Genomic DNA, 21437 nt, shown 5'->3' on the forward strand with positions numbered 1-21437 from the left:
GCTTTATCTCTTTCGCTCTCACTCGTTCCCTCTCGCTCTCTCGCAATTTTTACGCACGGGAACAGGCAGCTTCATCAGCTATGCGTCCCCGAGTTTCACCCCTCGCGCGTCTTCATCTGCAGGTCTTAAATATTTTTGTCCCTTTCTCCCCTCCGGTTTGTCCTCCTAGCAGATAAACACTTGCAGTTGCTGGCACAAATCCCCCGGATGCGTGTGGTCCTGAAAGCATTTCTTTTAGCTCCAGGTTACGTCATAACTCCCCCAAAATAATTTCCTCCAGCTACAAAACATAAAAGAACGCTGATGAAAGAGGAAAAACACTGGGCTCCACGTGACTAACTTAAAGGGGTCATAATGTGCAAAATTGTTTTTAATGCGTGTTGCTTATTTTGGGAATTCCGTATTAAACATCTCCAAAATTATGATTTTCTATTTATGTGGAAACTACCATACTACAAGAAAATTTTAGACATGAAATGAGCACTTTTAGACGTATGTGACATATGTAACAAGTGCATATCTCCACTCTTTTTTGGTCCACATCCACAACACCATGGAGCCACCTTGAGTACAGGATGGCAACCACCCAGGCAGACAAGAGGTCGTGTCATAATAATTATGATGGTGATGATAAAAGAAGATCAATAAAAAAAGGAGGAGGAGGAAAACAAAAAAGAAGAAATTATGATGTGAAGATGTAGAAGAAGAAGGATGGTAGTAATAAAAATACCAAGAAGAGGAAAAGTGTTGAAGTGGCAGAAGGAGACTAATGCTCAGAGAAGGGAAAATAACAACAACATCATAATCATCATCTTTCTCATTATTATGACTGTATTGTTGTTGTGATTATCATTCGGTTTTAGGGAATTATACAATACAGTCTATTCAGACTTGAATACATTTCAAGCAATCATCACTTTGTGTAACTGAGCAATAACAGAGACAGGATATCGCCACGGTTAAATTGTGTTAATGTACGTGACTAACATGGAAATCTTTGACAGCATGTTTATTCTTTGAATTAAGTGCAAAAGGCTAAAGCAAGCTATTGCAAAAAGAAAAAAAACTCAATGATTCATGATTCAAAAATATGTATTAGTAACTCACCCCCCAAAAGCAATCAATCCCAATGTTACTTATAGTGGATTGATCTGGCAACACATCCGTCAGCATTGTAGTTAAGCATGTGACCAGTGATGACTTCATTGCATTGGACTCATTTTGAGATACGCCCACACACTATGGGGCATTGCCAGCAGCAGCTCCTTTCTATTTAAAGTAACAGGTGCATAAATAGGCCATCTCTCTGAGACCTGGAAGGGGTTTTTTGTGAGGGAAGGGGGTAGTGGAGCAGATATATTTGATTTTTGGCCAAAATTGTTCACTTGGTGATACAAGCATCAGATTTGGCATGAATGTTCTTTATAAATCAGTGTTTGAGGAAAAAGGGCGGCCACTTGAAAATCCAATATGGCGGCCAGGTAGGGGTCAATGAAGAATTACACAGGGGTCAAAATTTTAAAATGCTCCAATTATGTTGAAAACTATACCACATTATTTGTCCAATCATAACAATTCCAAAAAGGTATAGTTTGGACTATCTATGACTGAATGTTCTGGAGTTATGGGGTAAAAACAGCAACAATGGTGACAAAGGTCAGTTTTAGTTTGTACAGGGGTCAAAAGTTAAAGTTGCTCCAATCTTTGTAAAATGTGATGCAAATTATTGGTTAAGTTAATAGGGTTTTAAAAAGGAATAGTTTGCACTATGCGTCATGCTTAGTTATCACGTTACGGGGTAACATATGTCACATGTCATAGAATTCAATGGACGTCAACATTATTTAACCTTTACTTTAGAGACCTAGCATTCAACACAGTCAACACTATTCCATTTATTAATCCTATTAGCTCAACCAATAATTTGCACCACCTTTTACCAAAATTGGAGCAAGTTTAACTTTTGACTCCTGTACAAACTGAAATTGACCTTTGTCACCATTCTTGCTCTTTTTACCCCATAACTCCACAACATTCAGTCATAGATAGTCCAAACTATACCTTTTTGGAATCTTTGTGATCAGACACATAATGTGGTATAGCTTTCAATATGATTGGAACATTTTTAAATTTTAACCCCTGTGTAATTTTTCATTGACCCCTACCTGGCTGCCATATTGGATTTTCAAGTGGCACTTTTTTCTCAAACATTGATTTATGAAGAACATTCATGCCAAATCTGATGCTTGTGTGACCATTTGAAATATTTTTCCACTTATCTGCTGCACTAGGGGTTGGAAAACCTCTTTTCTGCTTTTGAAACATTGTAATCGCAACCCAGTCTCACAGTAGTTTGTGACGGCACTACGAAAAGTACTTTAATCTATGGCGTCTTGACGGGAGCGTGAAATGTGGGCGCTTTTTGTGACAGGATGCAAATTCATTTTGTGACATGGGCATGAAATGTGGAGTGAAGGGGGGGTCTGGTGGGTTGTGGTTAGGTATAGCAGTTACATTATGGTTGAGGGAAAGAATGAATTTATTTGGCACACACTCAACAATAACAAAAAACCCATATATATGACAATGTAACGGTGAGCCTGTGAGACTGAAAGGGTTTGTACAGAAACAAACAAAAGCTTAAAGCATGGTTAGAGTTTGCATTAGGACAAGGCAGACGATTATAAATAGTAAATTTTTTACAAATGCATCACAAAAAAATGGGGTGTTTTTCGTGATGGGGCACGGAAAAAAATGCAATCTATTTATCTGCAGAAATGGTGATTCCTTGAAGGCACGTCATCGAAAACCAAAGTAGCTTTTACGTCCAATATAAACCTTATGGAGTTAAATTTTCAGAAAACCAACCTATTTATTCGCAGTTTATCACATGGAATAGTGCTGACTTTAGCCTTGATCGTGCCCCGAAACTGTACTAAAACAGACCAAATTGATCACATCCATATCAGAGAAGCCTTATGGTTGCTGTAGCCTAGCCTGAGGCTATTTCCCAAGAATATTTAACACCCCCTCAAACCTATTACATGTTAAACCTCAAATTTCATCATATTACACGCATAAAGAATTTATGCTGCTACAAATTCTTAAAAAGCCTTTTCTACTCGGTTTACAGTTTGATATCGAAAAGGATATCCATCTTGTGTGGCTGAAAGCAATCCATCTGGAGGAGGACCAACAGTGAAGAGTAAAACAATGGTTTGTATAATCCTCTCTTGCTGAGTGCCAGAACAGCTATTGTGTCTCTTTTGTGTGCAGTTTTATGCACTGGGTTCAGCAAGAGATTAAAAGAATTTAATATTTTTTTAAATAATTGTTAGTTTATTCAGTCAGTCAGTCAGTTCCGCAAAACTGTAGGGAAGTAGTTGGTTTGGATGCAGTGACTCAAAATAACATGCAGTTTAAAAGTATAATATGTCAATTAATTTTTAACATACAAAGTCAGTTCTGTTTTGCCTTATATTACCGTAACTTGAAGATTATATATTCAGCTGTGATTCTTCATACTCTCTTCCCAATTTTGGTCATGATGTGGCATGATTTTTTTTTATCCGAAGCAGTGGTCAAAACAGGCGTTTCCAGTCATTTTGGGGAAAAATGTCAAAATTAATCAGAAACTTGGGGTCTCTGAAAAAATGAAGTCCAAAATCTGTGCTACAGCTCAGTTTTTTACAGAGGTACAGCAAGGGGTGATTTCATTAGGTTAAAATGTCAAAAGAGATGCTTCTGGTCACTATGAGAACAAATGTCACATTGGCTCAAATACAAACTTGGGGTCTTTAAGTATTTAAGTCCAAAATGTCATCTGTAACCTTAGTTGTTATGAAGATGTAACAAGGGGTGATTTCATTAAGTTCTAACATCAAAAGAGATACTTCTAGTCACTATGAGGGCAAATGTCACATTTGCTCAAATACAAACTTGGGGTCTTTAAGTATTTAAATCTAATATGTTATATGTAACTTCATCTGTTATGAAGATGCAGCAAGGGGTGATTTCATTAAGTTGTAACATCAAAAGAGATGCTTCTAGTCACTATGAGGACAAATATTGCATTAGCTCAAATACAAACTTGGGGTCTTTAAATATTTAAGTCCAAAATGTCATCTGTAACTTCAGTTGTTATAAAGATGCAGCAAGGGGTGATTTCCTTAGGTTCAAATGTCAAACGATATGCTTCTAGTCACTGTGAGGACAAATGTCACATTGGTTCAAATACAAACTTGGGGTCTTAAAGTATTTAAGTCTAATATGTATATCTGTAACTTCAGTTGTTATGAAGATGCAGCAAGGGGTGATTTCATTAGGTTAAAATGTCAAAAGTTATGCTGCTAGTCACTATGAGGACAAATGTCACTCTGGCTCAAATACAAACTTGGGGTCTTAAAGTATTTAAGTCTAATATGCATATCTGTAACTTCAGTTGTTATGAAGATGCAGCAAGGGGTGATTTCATTTGGGTCAGACGTCAAATGTATTTCATTCCATTTTAGGCATAATATCAAATATGTTCCAACAGAAATTTGGGGTCCTTGTGTAACACAAGTTCAAAATCTGCTCTCTAGCCCTATTTATTACAGAAATCCAACAATAAGTGATTTCATTAGGTTCAAAGGTCTAAAGAAGTACTTCTAGTCACTTTTAGGAATAATTTCATATTGGCTCAAATACAGACTTGGGGTCTTTGAGTATTTAAGTACAAAATATCATTGGTAACCTGAGCTGTTACGAACATCTAGCAAGTGGTGATTTCTTTGGGGTCAGACGTCAGTCCATTTAGGTATAATATCAAATATGCTTCAATGGAGAATTGGGGTCCTTGAGTAACACAAGTCCAAAATCTGCCTTCTAGCCCTATTTATTACAGAAAATCAGCAATGACTGATTTGAGTTTAAAGTTCAAAAGTGGTACTTTTGTTAACTTTTAGGAGGAAGTCCAACATATCATTTGAAAGCTCAGCTGTTATGAAGATACAGTGAGGGGTGATTTCCTCTGGGTCAGACTTACGTGTTCCAATCCATTTTAAGTATAATATCAAATATGTTCCAATAGAAACTTGGGGTCCTTGACTAACTTAAGATTCAAATCTGCTCTTTGCCCTTATTTATTACACAAATCCAACAATGAGTGATTTCAGCCCATTCAAAGGTCAAACAAGGTACTTATTCACTTTTAGGGACAATTTCACATTCAATCAAATACAGACTTGGGGTATTTCAGTATTTACATCCAAAATGTCATCTGTAACCACAGCTGTTAGGAAGATACAGCAAGGGGTGATTTGCTTTGGGTTCCTTTCAGTTTATTTTAGCATTAAGATCAAATTTGATCCAATAGAAACTTAACACAACTTAAGTAACTTTTGCCTTATTCATTACAGAAATCCAGCAATGGGTTATTTAATTGAATTCAAGGGTCAAAGAAAAATGAGAAACTTGGGGTCTTGGGGTCACTTCAGTTGTTACCAATATACAACAAGGGATGTTTTATTTGGTTATTTCAGGACAAAAATACTGAGTTGGATCAGTGTTTATTTCATAATCAAAGACCAAGAAATAATAAACCTGGAAATAATCATCAACTGGGGCAAATACAAACTTGGAATCTGAAGATGTTCACGTTATTGGGGTCTTACTGGGATTGTCTGTTACCATGGTAACACTTTAGTTTAGAACCTATAGAGTACTGTATCATGTAATGCCTGTGTGGAAATTGTTACAGATCTTTTCCCCAAGTAAATTCCACTGCAATTTCTTCGTTCCATCATGCGACTGAGAATGGCACACCGGACTGACGGCGCCACTTGCACCACAAACCTGTCACTGCATCATGCATAGTGCTGGCCCTTGCACCTGTTAACACTAATAAGCTGATAATGGCCTCCAGCATGCCCGCCTATAGAATGTGTGTCACAACGTGTGTTTGTATCATGTTCTGTGACAGAATGATGGTGAGGACCTTTTCCTGCGATCCATCCGTCTACTGTACGAAAAGCAATTAAGATACCCGACCTCGACAAGGGTTTAGGCTGTGAAGACGGTACATCCGCAGGCACGTCTCGCATAATCAGTCGCTGAGCCCGTACTGTGCTTACCAGAAGCGCGTCAAACTAAATATAACTCTGCACATGAACATAAAGTCTAATTAAGAACCACTTGGAAACAGTGAGACAGATTATACAATTACTGTACATGCCAGAGGAAACAATTACAACCATTCTCTTAATGCACACGGTTCCCGACATCCTTCCTGATATAGTTAAACCTGTAAAACATCCCAACGTACCCAAACATATGGTGGCGACACAATTTGTAACAACAAGATCAAGTGGCAACCGAACTATTTATGCAACTATGCGGGAATGTTTGAAACATGAAGGATTTTAACTGATGACGGCACTGCTCCTGCAACCTACCAGTAATTAGGCTTTTCTGTTATTTATAATGTAGACGTGTAAGGATCCACATTTCGCTCAGCTGCCCCGAGCTTCCAGCACAAAGCGTGAGTTCTGGATTTTTGCTCCTTTAATGCCTGTCTCGCCTTGTATAGATCAGATTGTCAGTTTTTCCACTGATTCTCAACTGGTTCACGTTTGGAGACAAGCATACAAACTGACTGCACCACTGTGCTGCCGGAAATGAGCAGAAAATCAAATGTGACAGATAAATTTGCAAGATTTAAAACAAAAAAAAATCATCACCACGAGATTGACAATTGAAAACTAACTGGAGGGTCATGGAATCACAGCGGTGGCTAGAAGTGCTGCTGCTGGAGGCGAGGACACAAGACTGCAGAGGTTAATGCTACATACGAGGGCTGTCAATAAAGTATAGGTCCTTTTTATTTTTTTCAAAAACTATATGGATTTCATTCATATGTTTTTACGTCAGACATGCTTGAACCCTCGTGCGCATGCATGAGTTTTTCCACGCCTGTCGGTGATGCGGAGCGGCGGCACAGGAAAAACACCTCCGTGTTGATAACCATTTGTAAAATCCAGGCAGCTTTTGATGGCTTTCAGTGGAGTGAGTATATGAGAAATCCTTAAGGCTTCCAACAGAGGTGTTTTTCCTGTGGCAGAGCATCGTGGCGGCTGCGAGCCGACGCTGCAATCCGCCCGCACGTCTTTCATTAAAAAAATCTCCTTTAACAGTGGAATATCCGGATAAAATGCTGAAACCGACTTCTTCTGAAACTTCTCTGTTCTCTCACGACATCCTGGATCAATAGAGCCTGAAATGTGGAGGTTTTCAGCTTGAAACAGGCTGACGACGGCGCCTGGGAGTGCTGCGCGACATCTCGCACCGTGGGAAGTCCTTAAAGCGACAGTATCACCTCAAAATCTCTCATCAGCCGTTAAAATTTTCACCGAAAACCAGCTTAATTTTTCGAACCGTGTCCACTTCGATGTGTCTCACAGGTTTAGAAAAAAATTTGATCAAACAAAGCGCCAGTCTCTCAGCAACTTCTCAGACAAAGGAATTCCGACGAGGGGCTGGACGACTCCTCCCACAAGGAGTGCTCACAGGGGAATGACATCACCGACAGGCGTGGAAAAACTCACGCATGCGCACGAGGGTTCAAGCATGTGTGACGTAAAAACATATGAATGAAATCCATATAGTTTTTGAAAAAATAAAAAGGACCTATACTTTATTGACAGCCCTCGTATTGCAACTCTAGTCAAGAAGAGCCTATTATCCCGCTGATGACTTTGAAACATCACGTCCAAATCAAGATCTTGGCCTTAAGATAGACTTTGCACCATTAATCACTTTTTTGTAACTGCTTGTACCTGTTAGAATGACCTATGCAGTGGGTCACCCCTCTGAGTCTGGTCTGCTTGAGGTTTCTTCCTCAAAACCTGAGAGGGAGTTTACTCTTGCCTCTGTCGACTATGTGCTTGCTCAGGGGAGTTAGTAAGGGTAGACATTACCCGTGTGAAGCGCCTTGACCATCTTTACTTTATTGCTTTTTTCCAAATGTACAATATACAGCAATGTAAAAATAATAAAAAAATAATCCTTTGTATGTACGGTTACACATGTCATATGTGCATGAGTCAAAGTTTGCTAAGGTGTTATTATGGAATGACACTATTACAGAGTGAAATATCAGCTATATTTATGGTTGGAGTCTGCCACCACTGCCCCTGCAGCATTATTCATTTTGCAGTCAATTTCATTGAGGTCATATGTTATTTCATGTAAGAGTAACCATTTTTCATTTTATATTTTATTTAACCAACAAACAGTTTTACCCCATTTTTATCATTTGATCCAAGATACGTTTTCTATTTGTCATAAAAAACACTTATTGTAATAATTGCCTGTCATTTTAAGTAATCAGGTATAGAAAATGGATGGATGGATGGATGGATGGATGGATGGATGGATGGATGGATGGATGGATGGATGGATGGATGGATGGATGGATGGATGGATGGAAGGAAGAATGGGGTGACTAAAACAATATAGTTATAAGAGATAATAAAAAGAAATTTGTGTACAACCACTCCATTTAAGAAAAAGATTAACTTTTAATCAAGTGAGCCAATAAATTTGAACCAGTCAAATGTACTTCCAGCGAGCCAAAACCTGGCATTTCTGAGAACCGTACAATGTGTTTTAGCCATAAAATAAATGGTGTTTTACAAATGATTATACTAAACTTTTCAAAAATTGCTTTGAAAGTCTCAAGTACGCCTTTTACATACAAAAAAAAAAAAAATATCAACCGTTGTGCATGTTACCATATCCGTCAAAAAACAATTTGCCAGCAACCGACTAAAAGCCGAGATACAAGACAATTCTTGGGCATAAATCACATTACTGAATAATTCCCGATCGACCAATAAAATCTCTTACTTTACAGTTCGGCAGTCATAAGAATACATCGCATAAATGATTACCATGCCGATGTCTGTCAAAAAATATCATGGTTGTCGGGCAGGGATCGTAACAGATGAAGGAAGTATACATAGATCGCCATAGATTGGAAATGTTAGCGGGTCATTTTTTTAGAAATGTGATGAAAGCGCTTTGTTTTCAATTGTTTGTATGATTAAGTTACTTATCAACGTTAATAAAAAATAGTTTGATTAATAAATGAATGGATTAGAAGTTATGTAACAAATTAAATAAAATGTGCCTGTCGCATTAAAGGGAAAATGAAACATCACTGGAATAAAAAAAACATATTATTTGGGTGGGCTGCATCTTCAAATGGATATGTCTAAGCTCTTAAATTTATCTGCACACTTTCATTTTAGCATGAACGCTAAAATGCTCGCAAGTTCTCCCAGTTAAACTTTAGTATCACCATAAAATACACAGAGCTTCGTTCTTACGCGGTTGCCTTGGGGACCGACTAGTCCGTCTAGACGCTATTATAAATCCATTACATATTTTGCTTACATTTTCTTCTAACCTGTTTTTATGCTTAACGAGGGAATAGCAGGTGCATTTCAGAGGGCATGGAACTTGTTTGTTTTGTTTCGTTGTTGTTTTTTGGTCTTTTTTTTCCCCTCTATATAAATTTTTTAAACCATTTCCTTTCTCTGTCTCCTCACACCTCCCACTTACAGTGCTGCCACATTTTTCTCGCTTCCATCCTTCCTTCTCGTACTACCGCCCCCTCGCTGGTGTGCTTTTTCTCGCCAGGAGCCAGGAGAGGCGTTACTTGCTTTGTCCTCTGTGCAGGTCACTGGCTGTGCGCCAGCGAAAGCCCATGCCAATAAAAGGCATGAGTAATGACCTAAAACTTCTACATTCGCTGTGTTTCCCATTATTTCCCATGGCCATTAAACGTGAAGGAGGGCTTAATCATAGGGAAAAGCTGGAACATAGGGCTCGTGTCTGGTCATATGTTCAACACAAAGATTCTTACAATTTAATCAGCGATGAAAGTTGCGATGGCAGCCAATATGGTTTCCCTCGTGACCCAACTTGTCTTCTGGCAGGTGGTACCACAGTGTTTGGGCAGATGAACAAGCTCCTGATGTCTATCATGAAACAGTAGCTGCCTCTGTGCTGCCGAGATGAGGTCAATTTAAAAAAAAAATCTCATTGAAGCATCCAATCTGAAACTTCTCCAGGACCCATCTGGGGTGAATAATTGTTTTTAATAGGTGAATTACCCAGTGAAGAATTGAAGGACCGGCTTACCCAAAGCCTTTCAGAAACTAATACTTCGTCTCATTACCCAGCTGTCTAATAAAACTAAAGTATGATGCTTTATTCCTTCAGCTGATGTTGTCGTATCAATAAACTCTATATGATATATTATACACACAGACGAAAACATAGCTGGAGGACAAATTCCTATGTTTTTTTAAGATTTACTGATAATAGGGTTGACAGAGGGATGTGCCGTCAAGTTTTTTTGTGTGTGTGTGATTATTGTGATTGTTGTCATCGTTATAGCATTATCGAGAATGAAGAGGGGAAATGACATACAGAGTACTGTGCAAAAGTTTTAGGCATCCCAGAGCTGTGGCCCTCCCCCACCCCCTTTTTATTGGTATGTCAACGCGATATCGGTTTTAAAAAAGTGAATACGTGAGCTATATTTTTTTATTCCATAATTATTATTATAATAATAATTTTGTTGCAAGTGTACTGGCCAGTAGAATACCACACAAAAACACTTGCAAATGCTCATGCAATATTGAAATGAGCATAAAACATGATTACTCATACTTTAAGTCTCATTTTTCTTAAAATAGTTTTGAGGACCTGTGACTTATACTCTGGTGCGACTTATATACCCAGTTGTCATATCAATTATGATAAATGTTGAAATTCAACACAGGTTTTATTTATTGCTGAATATTTATCTGGTTGAAAATATAAGTAGTGTGATCACCAAATATTTTATAAAACCAACCTCTGTCTCCATAAGAAAGTTGGAGATTTTTTTTTCCTCAAAAAAGGCCTTTTTTTCCACCAGACATCAGTCATCAATTTGACTCTTTAAAACTTTCAGTTTTATCTTTACTTCCTTGTACTCTAGTTGAGTGTTTTTGAATCCATACAGGTATTGCGTATGTCTTTGCCGGCTGTCAATCACCTGACACCCAAGAAAAGTGTCTGCCAAGAAGAACAGCATTAAAAAGACATTTGTCACATCACCGTGCTTTTATTTAAGATGTATTTGTTAGCTCAGACTTCAATTTCCTTTTTTTTTCACTTGAGATATGGGCTTTGTTTTAGACAAATTTGAAAACCTAAATACTGAAAATTTAAGATATTTGTTTGAGTGTACATACTTATTAATAGGGAGTTTAAGGTTGATGTAAATATGGCTGGTATCCAGAAATACTACTACTTCTATATCTGTAGCTATAGAACTCTGTAAGGAGTGAGTACAAAAAAGTATGATAAATGAGCAAAATTTAAAAGTGACATAATATATCTTGATTTTTAAGGGATTATACTGATCAAAACTCTCAACAGTTGAAAATGCCACGGTATTGAGTAAGACATGCAGAACAGTGTACTCAGATCTTTAAGCAGGTACTTGGAATGGGTTAACGAACATCAGTGTATTTCATATTACTCATCATCTCTCAACCAATAGGAACTGCACACGCTCTTTAAAACATCAGTTTTCTCACTCACCTCTCACTGTTTACAGATCACTGACAACGTATCCCCTCCTCCACTCCACTGCCACCCTAAGGGCAGATTCTGCCCCTTCCATTTATATTTGCAGGATTTGTGATCTTCTCAGTTCTACTCTCTGATCAAATCTTCTACACCATAGACTATGACTTTCTGCACATTATCTTGTTGCATTAAAATTATCAACTTTAAATTGCCTTCTGATTCTTTCTGGTAGAAATAATACACACTGACCGAGGGTAGTGATTTCCTTCTATGGTACATTTTGCATTATGGACAATTTTCTGCTTCACACACACGTGATAAATAAACATCCACGGTAGGTAGGACATTAAATACATGTTTGCATTTCTTGACACAAATTCTATTGATGGTACAATTACAGCTAAATAAAACCAAAAGGGCAGTTGTCATCTTCATGTGTGTGTAACCTTCCATTATTCTGGCAAATGTATTTAAAATACATATCTGAAATGCAAAATAGTATTTTTTTAATGGAAGTGTTAAAAATTGTATTGCAAATACAAATACACTGGTGTTCTTTATTTTGTATTTCAAAACTATGTACTTTTCTCTGTGGTTGAAATTCAACTTGTAGGCAGCTGGTTTGTGAAATTGTCCAAATTTGTTCTTCCTGAAGAATACCATCTGAAAAATGTGCTACAATTACATTTCATTTGAGAATATTTGGATGTACAATGGATTATAGCAAGTTGTAAGAACCTTAAAATTACATGTGTTTTATAAAGATGTTGAAATTTTAAACATTCTTACAAAAAATGTAAAAAAAAAATTCTTACCCAATATTTTATGCCAATTCCATAAACCCTGGTTTATGGATTGTAGAACTTATCACTATGGAAGGTTGTCAAACTATGAAATGGGGTTCTTTTCTGAGTTATTTAAAAATCTGAAAAGTTGATACAATATACGTACATTTTTAAAAAAGATTGTGTAGCTTTTCAGAGTAGTTCTTCTCTGCAGTGACCCATCATATTTAGATACATATTTTTTTTTGTACTTTTATTCAAATGCTTGACACAAAAAAATACTTCACTTGTTTGAATTTTGCAAGAAATTTTTGCCATCATGTTTAGATACATATTTTTTGTCATTTTATTCAAATTCTTGACACAAAAAAAGTACTTCACTTGTTTGAATTTTGCAGTAAATTTTGCCATCATATTTAGATACATATTTTTTGTCATTTTATTCAAATGCATGACACAAAAAGTACTTCACTTGTTTGAATTTTGCAGGAAATTTTGCCATCATATTTAGATACATATTTTTTGTCATTTTATTCAAACGCTTGACACAAAAGGTACTTCACTTGTTTTAATTTTGCAGGAAATTTTATATGCATACTTTGCTTTGATATTTTTTTTCTATTATACCACTGTGATATAATCCATAGTAATTTCTTTTTTCCGCAGTTTGGTAGAATTGATGCTGCAGTCACATTCATGTATTTTAATGCAATATATTTAGGGTGTACACAGCAGCTTGCTCTTTTTAATTGGAATTAGACAGCGGCAGTGACTTAAGCAGAAATTATTATATGGTTCATTACTGACTGCATACTAAGACACAACCCACATTTCATTAAGGCTTATTACAGGAAATGCAATCCAATGCACTGAGAAACACTAAGACACACTCATCCTCTTGAGTCTCCCACTAAACCTCTTAAATTTCCTGTAGTCAGAAAAACAAACAAGCACCCACATGTGCGCACTCGGGAACATCGTCATTTTGTCTCCATTTACACGCCATGCATCTATCCATCATCTCGTGGCACTGAAGCCTCACCTGGTCTGATTCCATTAGTTGCCAATTAAGTGCTTCGGCACCGCCAACAATTATTTTCATTATGTGCCCCATTAAATTTCCTTTGTTAATTATTCATTTGCTTTTCATCGGTTTTCTCTCGGCAAATATCACATAAAGTACGGAGGCAACTGCTTTGTCAAAGAAGCAATTCCGTGTAGCCGCCAACATTATCACTAATAAGAAACGAAAAACAAAACGCGAGCGACCGGCGCGGCGTCTGGAGAGGATGTGATGTATTTTGCATATGCTGTTAGGCAAACAAATAGGCAGTAATAGGAAGTAAGAAGATCAAATGAGACCCCACGTGGGTAACTAATAAAGAAATCATGTTTCGCTGTTGCTTGCTGTGTTTATCTTTCAACTCAATAGACAATATGTGAATTAAAAAAATCATCAATAATTAATTATATAACAACGTGAGTACCTGCATATTTATTGTAGATGTTTTAAATGTCCCAAGTGTGTGGTCTCACCTATGGCCAAACAGCTCAACCTAACTAGCTCACCTAATTTCTGCTAAAGTCCTAGATGTATGTTTTTTGATTACGATAAGGCGCAATAGGCAGACGTTACAAACTGAAGGCACGTGCTTAATGGTGTGTAAATCTCGTGTGACTAAGTGTGAAGTCCCACTCCCGCTATTAGCTTGCGGGCAAAGCGTTATTCCAATATCACTACAGTATAGTGTGAAGTGTGTGTTACTGACCAGAAAGGGCAACGATGACCATTGTTGTGCCATTGGTTGTTCCAACCATATGGGAACAGTAAGTCTAACATTCCATAGAATTCCCAAGATCCTGAAAGTAAAGCGAAAGGTTTAACCATGTTTGTGTAGCTTACATGGACCATGCATGGCTGAGAACTGCTCAAGGCCAACCAAGGCTAACCAAAAAGTTAGCTTCCATAACCATTAATCCAATAACTGAAAAGTTATCTTTTATGACACTAAGCCAATGAACTGCTAAAAAAATGTATCTTTATTACAGATGACCGATAACATTTAGTATTGATTCGGACACGGCCACAGCAGATTACACTGTCGGCTTCTGATAAATCAGTTTCACTTTCACTTTTCACTGCTGGGTAAATTCAAGGATCACAAACACATAAGAATGCATGAAATGAAGGAATAAAAAAATCATCTTTCAAAAGCAGTAAAACACAGTATTAGAAGTACGATCTAAAAAGCTGCTGCTTTTTTCACACACTTTGAACCCTGTGGCTTAAACAACTGAAATATACCCATTAGTGCATTGATTGGAAGAGTAAAAGTAGTAAATATAAATTCTTACCTGTTACTTTCAGTGGGATTCATCTGAAGGAATAATCCACATAAAGTGTCCTTTTTAAAATCCAAAACGGTGTCTAACCAGTGAAGAAAAGTCCCTCTGTACACAGCTGTGCCGTGAGAGCTCCTCTCCCCCACCGAGTTTTGGCGATTACATTATACCATCAGCCACAAAGAAATAAAATAATGTTAAAATTAGTCTGTTTTGTTTGTGTCGAGCGGGCGGTAACATTCACTGTAACGTCTAAAGTGTACCTGAACTACACTACCCACAATGCTCCCTATGTCGACCGGCCAATCACGTTTTGTGCTTAATGATGAAGTCATCAACAAGTTGCAGGCAGCCAGTCTGCTACAAGCACACAACAAGATGGACTAAAATGTTTGATTTTAGGGTTTACAAACGTTTTTGACAGTTAAACTTTGCTCACTTTACCAGCAAAAAAAATAAAAAAATGTTATCAGACTGAAAGTTATCGGAACTAAATTTATCGGAAGATAATTGGTCTGATGATGGTTTTAAAACTTATCGGAAAAGCTAATCCACTAGCAAAAACATTAGCTTTGATAATTATCTGTTATCAGATTAGCTGAACTGTGCCGATCACTGCTCAAGGCATTCCACGTAAGTGACATCCGGAGTACCTATCGCGCATGGTCTATCCAGTGACCCCATATATGTGGCACTTAAGCCAACATGCATTTCAACCCCAGATGTGGATTTCAATCTAGATCCAAGCACATGTGCTATTTATTTGTTACTTGTAGCCAGTGGTGGGCACAGATAACCAAAAAATTAACTTCGATAACAGATAAGATAACTGAAAAGTTATCTTTAATAAAGATAAACCAATAAACCACCCAAAAATGTATTGGAAGTTACAGATAATTGATAAATTCCGGTGTTGTCTATGGGACATTTACAGTTACTAAAGAGGTGAAATTGATTTTTAACAATCGCTTTTGAAAGCATCAAAAGTGGTAAAAGACCTAAAGAATAAGCAAGAATATTTGACCATGCTGCCTCCCGCAGGAAGCAGCACAGACAAATCCTGAGAGCACCCACAAAATCAACTCTTTACTAATCATAATAATTTTTCTTTCAACATTGTGCCCCTGTTGGAAGCTCTTGTTTACAACAGCACTCCCACCACAGAGACAAACCAAAAGCAGCCATAAGGGCAGATCCCTGTCAATTTCAACACTCCGGTCAGGCGGAGGTCTTGAAAAATAAAGACATACTAACTTATGGTTTTTTGAAAATACTGATAGAATAACTCCATTAATGTCAATTGTACAAAGTTAAAATATAACATATATCTTTTAATGTTGAATAAGGCACTAATTCTGAGGTGTTGTAACAAACACAGACCGCAAAGCATTCTGGGTAAAAGTGCTAAACAGTGATTGGTTCAGTAATCCATTATGTAAACCAACACGTTAATGTGACGTGTGTCGTGTGTTGGTTTAAAGATAAATGTGCTTTTGTAAAATATTCAATTTTTATTTGTAAAAACAGGCATTTTTACAGAGCCCTGGAAGTGTCATCGCAATTGCATGTTTTGAAAATTTTCTGATGTTGTAAAACGTGCACTCAATATTAGTAAGTAAGTAAGTAAATTTATTTATATAGTGCCTTTCACAGACATAAGGCCATGTACACACGTTGTCGGGTATTTGTAAAACCGAATATCTTACCCTTTCAGTTTGGGGAAAAAACTTCATCCACACTACGTCGTTTAAAAAAAAAATCCATCCACATCGAACCGTATAAATGTGTTGTAATTAGTCTGCCAAACCTTTGGGTGGCGGTACTGATTAAAATTCTATCCAATCAGGGGCCTTATTCTCTTGTCGTCACTTCCACAAAAATCAAAAACATGGCGCCAACCTCGTTCGTGTGGACCGATAAGGAGTTGGAATTACTTCTAACCGTAGTTTTAGAATACAAAGTTAACATATATGCACACAAAAAGCGCCTGGACAATGGACAATACCAACACTTTGAGAGCAGCCATGTACCCAGACATTTAATACTGCCATGAACACTCCTGGCCAGTAGATGGCAGTAGCGGCCTTGAAAAAATGTCAAACAAAATTCCAGATAATCCATGTCTGCTACATTTAAGATGCGTGGAATTTAACAAACGCAAATACACTAACGTCTATAAACCCAGAGAATATATTCACGAGAGTTTTAGGCACTAGAGTTTAATGCTGTTATCTGTGGACCCTGAACAGAGTGTCTGAAATGCATTTGTCCTGTCGTGAACGTCTGAGATTACCTTATGCTACCCATAATGCATTGCTGCCTGGCACAGCATGTGCTCACAAAACCTTAAAAATTAGCACATTACTTTAAAACGAAAACATATATCTGATATTTTCACTTTATAAACTTCAGACATGACAATAATTTTGAATAACTTGTCTAAAATGAGTGGTTAAAATTTGAACCATAAGTTAAACATGTATGCCTCTGGATGACTTGGTGACATTGCGATTATATTAGTATGGTGTTAAAGGAAATGACTTGTTTTTGGTCACCAGTTCTCCTTTGCTTACAGACGATAGAATGGTTTCTGTTTGCAGAGGATAGAACAACATGTCTATTAGGAAACTTTTAACAGTTTAGTTTAGTACGTTATCGGTCTAAAAGTTATCAGACGGTAATTCATCAGAAGATAATTAGTCTGATGATGGTTTTTAAATTTATCTGAAAAGATAATCTGATAATGAAAACATTATTTTCGATAATTATCTATTATCAGAAGTGTGCCCACCACTGTTTGTAGCGTTATTTACATTTTTGTCAATAACTCAAAAAGTACCATATTTTTTGGAATATAAGTCGCACCTGTTAAAAAATGCCTCTTGCAGAAGAAAAACCCACATGTAGGTCACACTAAAATATAGGTTGCACCTTTTTCTACATTGCCAGCTCTTTAATTTGTGATTTTTGTGCATTATATGTGCTTTTAATTATTGGTATTTATTCTTTTATTATTAGAGTTTATTGTGGTTAGTGCTTTCATTTATGGGGAAGTCCTATATAAACAGTTACTATAGTTATTATTAATGCATGTGTGATTTTTCATTATATAATTCGCACTGGAGTATAAATTGTAGGGCTTCCCAAATTAGTAAAAAAAAAAAAATGCAACTTATACCCCAGAAAATATGGTAATTGGCAAAAATGTAGTAAATCACAATTCCCCGTTTTCTAACTTAAATAGCTAAATCCCATTTAGATGAGCATAATTTTGAATTTTCAGCAACACTTTGAGTTTTTCAACCCTGAATCGCATTGTAGCCCATGTGTCTAGATACATATCAGATTGTTTTATAAGTTAGACATGCACACCCCTACCTGTGCTACTTTTTTAAATTGTTTTGCTACTTTCAAAAATTCCTTTATCCTAAAAATGTATTATTCATAAATTAAAAAAAAAAACTTCTCACAGCAATCTCTTGCCAGGCTTGTTTGCAATTCAATATAAGCAATTTAGGAAGAAAGCTGACTTTGTCATTTAAATACCGACCAACTTTCGGAATGAGGATGTCATAGTCGATCTATTAAGTCATAATTAAAAATCAATATTCTATCAACATTAAATGAACCACAGCTTCAATTTTGCTCAGAATTGACTGAAAGGAACTTAATTGGCCTGACTCGCAGTTTTCACACAGATGGTGTGTGTGTGTGGGTGTGTGTGTGCTGTGTCCTACTGGGAGGTAAAGGCAGTCAAAATCTGCTACCTACATATCTAGGAACAGATCACTGAATCCAACGGAGCATCGCTGGTGGGGAAAATACAAATGTCTTGGCTTGTGTACGAGGTCTTGGCATACAGAAGAGCTCATCTGAGAGCAAACGGGCAAACGCAACCGGGTTTGTGCACACAAGGCAGCCAAGAACATATCAGTATGGAAATGAGAGCGGAACGGAGACGGAAAGAAACGTGACTCTTGACCCAGTGAAGGCAATAAAAGTTGACATGAGCTGAAACATCCAGTTCGCCGAAGCCCATGGTTGTCATCATCATCAAGCTCGTGTAAGAAACCAAAAAGGAAATATGACCACAAATTAATGTCATAGTTGCGCACCAGCATGGAGGAGAAAATTCCCGCTTAGCTCGTAGACATTTCAAATGTGCGAAAAGGCGATAAATAGTTACAAAAGTAATCCATATGGAAAAATGCTGGTTAAATCACAGCATAGGGGTCCAAATCACAGCGTAGGGGATCCAAAACACAGCATAGGGGATCCAAAATACAGCATAGGGGATCCAAAACACAGCATAGGGGATCCAAAACACAGCATAGGGGATCCAAATCACAGCATAGGGGATCCAAAACACAGCATAGGGGATCCAAAATACAGCATAGGGGATCCAAAACACAGCATAGGGGATCTAAAACACAGCATGGGGGATCCAAATCACAGCATAGGGGTCCAAATCACAGCATGGGGGGGGGGACCAAAACACAGCATAGAGGATCCAAATCACAGCATAGGGGATCTAAAACACAGCATGGGGGATCCAAAACACAGCATAGGGGATCCAAATCACAGCATAGGGGATCCAAATCACAGCATAGGGGTCCAACTCACAGCATGGGGGGGGGGGGGGGGGGGTTTCCAAAACACAGCATAGAGGATCCAAATCACAGCATAGGGGATCCAAATCACAGCATAAGGGATCCAAAACACAGCATAGGGGCCCAAATCACAGCGTAGGGGATCCAAATTACAGCATGGAGGATCCAAAACACAGCATAGGGGATTCAAAATACACCATGGGGGATCCAAACCACAATATGAGGGGCCCAAATGACAGCATAGGGGATCCAAATCACAGCATGGGGGATCCAAATCACAGCATGGGGGATCCAAATCACAGCATAGGGGATCCAAAATGCAGCATGGGGGATCCAAATCACAGTATAGGACCACAAATCACACCATAGGGGATCCAAATCACAGCATCAGGGCCCTCTTTGCTGTGATTTGGATCCCCTATGCTGTGATTTAGATCCCTATGCTGGTTAAATCACAACATAGGGGCCCAAATCACAGTATGGGGGATCCAAATCACAGCATAAGGGATCCAAAACACAGCATAGGGGCCCAAATCACAGCGTAGGGGATCCAAAACACACCATGGGGGATCCAAACCACAACATGAGGGGCCCAAATGACAACATAGGTGATCCAAAACACAGCATAGGGGATCCAAAATGCAGCATGGGGGATCCAAATCACAGCATAGGAGCACAAATCACACCATAGGGGATCCAAATCACAGCATCAGGGCCCTCTTTGCTGTGATTTGGATCCCCTATGCTGTGATTTAGATCCCCTATGCTAGTTACATCACAACATAGGGGCCCAAATCATAGCATGGGGACCCAAATCACAGCATAGGGGATGCAAATCACAGCATAAGAGTCCCCTATGCTCAACTGTACTGGTGAGAATGCTGACGTACAATACATTTTCATTGAGAACCATTATAATTATGAACCAAAGGATCATACATACTGTTTATTACAAGAAAAGGCAAGAGAGCATCAATCCTACGTTGTCCTTTGATCTCCACATTAGAGACATTACGAGGACTGCTTTCTTCCATTTGCAAAATATAGCGACGATTCGTCCCATCCTGTCTATGGCTGATGCTGAGACTTTGATTCATGCATTTGTCTCTTCTAGATTGGACTATTGTAATGCTCTATTTTCTGGCTTACCACAGTCCAGGATTAGGGGTCTTCAACTGGTTCAAAACGCTGCTGCCAGACTTTTGACACAAAACAGAAAGTTTGACCACATTACGCCTATTTTGGCGTCCCTGCACTGGCTTCCTGTTCCTGCAAGATCGGATTTTAAAATACTGTTATTAATTTATAAAATTGTTCATGGACTTGCACCTCCCTATCTAGCTGACCTGGTAAGCCTCTATGTACCAGCTCAGGCCCTGCGTTCTCAGGGTGCAGGACTTCTGTGTGTTTCCAGGGTGAATAAAAAGTCTGCCGGTCACAGAGCTTTCTCCTGTCGTGCCCCAGCTCTGTGGAACGATCTGCCGGCACACATACGGCAGTCGGACACTGTGGAGACTTTTAAATCACGTTTAAAGACTCATTTGTTTTCCCTGTTTTATCATTAGTTTTATGATGTGTTTTTATTCTTGTATTCTTCTATGGTTGTCTTTCTTTTATGGTCGTTTTTATTGTGTTTTAAATTTTTAATAGTTTTTTTATGTTGTGTGAAGCGCCTTGAGACGATTTTATCGTGAATTGGTGCTATCGTAAATTAATAAATTTGATTTTGATTTGAATCCATGTCAACAAAGAAGTGAAAACATGAAGGGAAACAAAATCATGACCAATGATGACATAATGCCATTTGCAAAATCACCACTAGATGGCACTAAAGCAAACACGCTGTACCTTTAAATGTGCAATAATTACACCTATTTTGAAATAGGGCTCATCCAATAAGAGATATTTCTAAACATGTATTTGTTGTTCGCCGAGGGTCATTTTACAACACAAATGCACTGTGGATTCCCTGTGTACCTGCTACGAGATGAAAAGCAATTCAACGGAAATTGAAAAGAAGCAATAGCTTTAAAGCAAAAGATGCTCTGGCCCCTCTCTGGCCAAAACAAAA

The 21437-nt window shown here is 37.9% G+C and overlaps 1 protein-coding gene across 2 annotated transcripts in view; it reads right to left on the minus strand.

Moving 5' to 3' along the window:
* The window catches only part of LOC117503790 (chemokine-like protein TAFA-5), a 269799-nt gene that overhangs the window by 193233 nt on the left and 55129 nt on the right, over window positions 1-21437 (minus strand). The window lies entirely within an intron of this gene.

This window comes from Thalassophryne amazonica, chromosome 22, assembly GCF_902500255.1.
Source record: "Thalassophryne amazonica chromosome 22, fThaAma1.1, whole genome shotgun sequence".
NCBI lineage: Eukaryota > Metazoa > Chordata > Actinopteri > Batrachoidiformes > Batrachoididae > Thalassophryne > Thalassophryne amazonica.